Below are 3,917 nucleotides of genomic sequence, written 5' to 3'. Positions count from 1 at the left end.
TTCAATGACTCTCCTTGTTGCCCTGCTCTCCTAACTAGCAGATGTACAGCCCTCTCTCCTCTGAAGAGACCTGTTTTAACATTCACTTTATGAATATGATATATTGGAAAGATTTTCAGAAAGACCCTTTTACAATATATTATACATCATATTTCAAACCAGGGTAAGCTGCACAGCTGTAAATCATGTCAACACTACAGATTTTCACTAATGCAACTTTGCCAGTGGTTAAACCCCCAGTGCAGACGAGGCACTACTCATGCAAAATTTTTCCAGGTAATTTTGTATTGGTAGGCTTTGTGGATCAGCCTCTTCTTCCCCTCTGCCCACTTCTTTGTTTTAATCCGCTTCAAAACTAAAAGTAGGCAAACCATTTTCAGGGAGCAATGGATGTAGTGAATTTCTCTACTTCTCTGTGTGTGTGTGTGTTTTATATATATATACACACATACACACACACACACATATATATATAATGAATATGAGTTATCGGTGAAGAGAGTTGGAGTCTGATTATCTATTGGCTTTTCCTTGCTTTGTCATTTTCACTTGTGCCATGTGAGTGCAGCACACCGCAGTATGACAATGGTCACACATTATACCTACTTTGCTCTCATGTGGCAAGGATGTAAAGGACTAAATAATACAGTGTAAATGCTTATAAATTTGTTCATTTAAAAGCATCTGATGAATGATATATGCAAATATATGAGCATATGGACTGCTCCTGAAGAATCTGTGTGATAAATTCACGGAAGGAATTATTTGTAATTTGCTGTGGCCCTTCAGAAGGACAGGACTTCTCTGAGCAAAATGCTTCCAGGATGCCTGCAATTTTTCTGAGCTTCAGGTCTGTTTATAAATAGGGGTGAACTACCTAATCCCCTCAGAGACTGAGGACTGGTCTACACTAGAAAATTAGGTCGATCTAGCTACATAGCTCAAGGATGTGAAAAATGCACACACCCCCAGCAATGTAATGAAGCCACCTAAGTCCCCCTATAGACAACGCTAGGTCAATGGAAGAATTCTTCTGCCAACCTAGTTACTGTCTCTTGGGGAGGTGAATTATCTATCTCATCCTGTAGGTAGTATCTACACTGAAGAGCTACAGGAACACAGCTGCAGCTGCCCCACTGTAGTGTTGCAATTGTAGACAAGCCCTCATATACCAGGGTACAGACAGAGACCCTGCAGAGGAGAAAATCATTCCATCAGTTACAAGGCTCACAAAACTTGGATCTTCTATGAGCTGAACCTAAGGCAGCCATGATATTTCTGTCCAAGTGCTGTGTGTCCCTAGGACTTCTGGTTTTATGCCGTTATCTAGTCCCACATCCACACTCCCATACATTTCAACAGTTCCTTATAGAAATCCTCCAGCTGTCGGCGTAGGTCTTGGGACTCCTTATCCAAATTCTTAGGGCCATGAGGGAATTTCTTTGCTAGTGTTTAGTTTGAGAAAGACAGTTGGAAGACGCTACACCTCTTCAGGAACCTAACTGGTTTCACATCTCAGCAAATGCCAGCTGCCTGGCTGAGGGGATGGGGGACATTCCATTCTCAAATTGGTTCAGGGAAAATGTTCACAAATGGAGAGACTTTTGCACTTCGTTACTCTGCAAGTACAGGCAATTTTCCTGGTTCTCCTCTGCCTCAAGGAGCACAACAGGCATGTCCTGATTGAGAAAGACAGCACTATGATAGTGGGTTAACTGAAGAGTGCAGCTGAGCATTTCTAAGGATGTTTTCCTGTCTATTCTAACAAGTACAAAATCCCTTGCGGTTTGAATTAGTTGAATTTTTGTGTGTGTGTGTGTGTGTGTGTGTGAATTACTTCTTTGACACAAAAAATTGGGTCCACCAAAACAGTTCACAAAAGTGATGTCAGCAATTGTTTTTCCTGAAATTAAAAACAAAAAACAAAAAGGGAAGAAAGAAAGTGTTACGTTTTAGCATTGCCAAGACAAAATGTTTGGACTTTTCAAAGCTGGGCTAATTTTTTGTTCCACTAGAAAAAAAACAAAAAATTTCTGGTTGACTTGAACTGATTTTTCTTCAGTTTTTTGGTTCAGCCTCCAAACTGAGAGGGCAGGATAGGGAGTTGTTTATACCTCTCCTTGTCATCCCTACCAGATGGCAGTGTGCACACTTCCAGTATGAAAATTTGTGAAAAATACGTGTCTGCATAAGAATTTGCAATACATTCCCCTAACATTAGCATTTTCTTAGACACAATTTTACTCATGCTAATATTCCCAAACAGGGAATAAAAAAGGGTTGTAAATATCATTTAAGTGACTTTGAAGTTTTTAGTCAAACAGGTGTTCGTGATTGTTGTTTTGTATTACTCATTCAGCTCTAAACAAAAACCAACCAACCAAAAAGTCAAACTGTCTTCTGTGCTCAAAGTATTGAAATTCAACTAATGTTTTCTCTTGTCTGTGGATAAATGATTCTATTACCCCTTCCTCACTGAAATCTTCATCTTTCTTTAGGAGACTATGAATTAAGGAATGAAATAAATTCTCTTCTGTTCAATACCAGCATATATGGGAAACTACCTATAAGCCTCTGACTGAAAGGTGACTTATTGTAGGAAAAACAGAACAAAAATAGTGTTTTAATTTCCTATAGAAGAAGACAAGACAAATACACAGATCATGTAAGGAACTGCTACTGCTCAGTGATGAATAGTGCATGTATTTTCTCCTAGTCTCTCATGAAGCATAGAACTGAATGCAAAAATACCTCATTCCTCAGTGATAACCAACCATTTTAAAGGCACAGGAAAAGAGAGGGGGGGAGGTCACTTAAATGTACTTTCTGGTCTCAAAACTCTGTAGAACTTGTCCCCCCCACACACACACTTTACACAACTTTCAAACCTTTAACATTACTCAGGGTGTTTCTTCCCTGCTTCCACGGATGCTGCACAGTCTTCCATTGCAGATGCTTTTAAGCAGAGGTCAGCAGCAGATCATTTTTGGAATAAGACTTTGTCATTCTGGCCAAAGAAATCAGATGGGGATGAAAGGTTAACTGTTAACTTTGCTTACACCAGTTTTCCCACCAGTTGTTACCAGCCCAGAAATAGAACCACTACAACTGATTTCAAATATCACAGCATAGAGGTAATTCTACGTGGAACACACAGAAAAGTAAAATAAACCCTATCCACAACAGAAAGACAGAAAAACATTTTACTGCTGGAAAAAACGATAATTTTGATACCCTTTCTCAGCAGAAGGTAAGATTTTTGTTCCATCCCTTGTCAAGAAGTGGGATATGGGTAGTCATGCCTAGTGGTTAGAGCCAGAACCAGTCATCAGAGCCAAAAGGTCAGGATCACTGTCAGGAACCAAAGCCAGTGGTCAGAGCCAGTGTCCAGAAACAAGGGCCAAAGGCAAAGTTAAGAACCAAAGCTAGCAGCCAGAGCCAGGAAGCAGGGGTTGAGCAGACCAGGAAAAGTAGGACAGGCACAAGCTAGGAGCAAGGCAAGATCAGGAGAGATCACAACTGCAGGCACGTACATTGAGCACCTAGACATCAGTTGTCGCTGTTGGGTTTAAGAGCAGGACCGCTGACTTCCTCCGCCAATCAGATAGAGTGCTCAATCAGGCAGCACTGCTGTGTCTCAGCTATGCTCATTGGCTGCACAGAGACTGGGCAGACACAGCTGAAAGTCTTCATTCCTGACATCCCTGGCGAGAAGGTATCATCTGCTTCTTTTTGTACCACCGCTTGCTGACAATGTGAATTTGGATAGGTGCCAGCTTCAAAGAAAGCTGATAATTCAGTCTGCTGAACTAGTGCTTTTAGAAAATGGAATTTTAGGAGCCTGTGATTCCAAAAACAAGACATTGCGGTCTGGCCTATATTTAATTTAATTTTTCTTTTTTAATCAGAACAGGATC

The 3,917-nt window shown here is 40.7% G+C and overlaps 1 long non-coding RNA gene across 1 annotated transcript; it reads right to left on the bottom strand.

Annotated features, from left to right (window-relative positions):
- Positions 1-1,029: 1,029 nt before the first annotated feature.
- LOC137141650 (uncharacterized) lies at positions 1,030-3,509 on the bottom strand. Its single transcript, XR_010916690.1, has 3 exons — positions 3,235-3,509; positions 2,889-3,007; positions 1,030-1,191 (listed from the first exon to the last, which is right to left on the bottom strand). It is a non-coding gene; the product is annotated as an uncharacterized lncRNA (long non-coding RNA).
- Between the last annotated feature and the right edge of the window lie 408 nt (positions 3,510-3,917).

Source organism: Emydura macquarii, unplaced genomic scaffold (assembly GCF_026122565.2).
Source record: "Emydura macquarii macquarii isolate MOO-44397 ecotype Brisbane River unplaced genomic scaffold, CSIRO-AGI_Emac_v2 contig_3108, whole genome shotgun sequence".
In the NCBI taxonomy this organism is placed as follows: domain Eukaryota; kingdom Metazoa; phylum Chordata; order Testudines; family Chelidae; genus Emydura; species Emydura macquarii.
The sequence above is the reverse complement of the archived record's forward strand: the minus strand, read 5'-3'. Positions and strand labels throughout refer to the sequence as shown.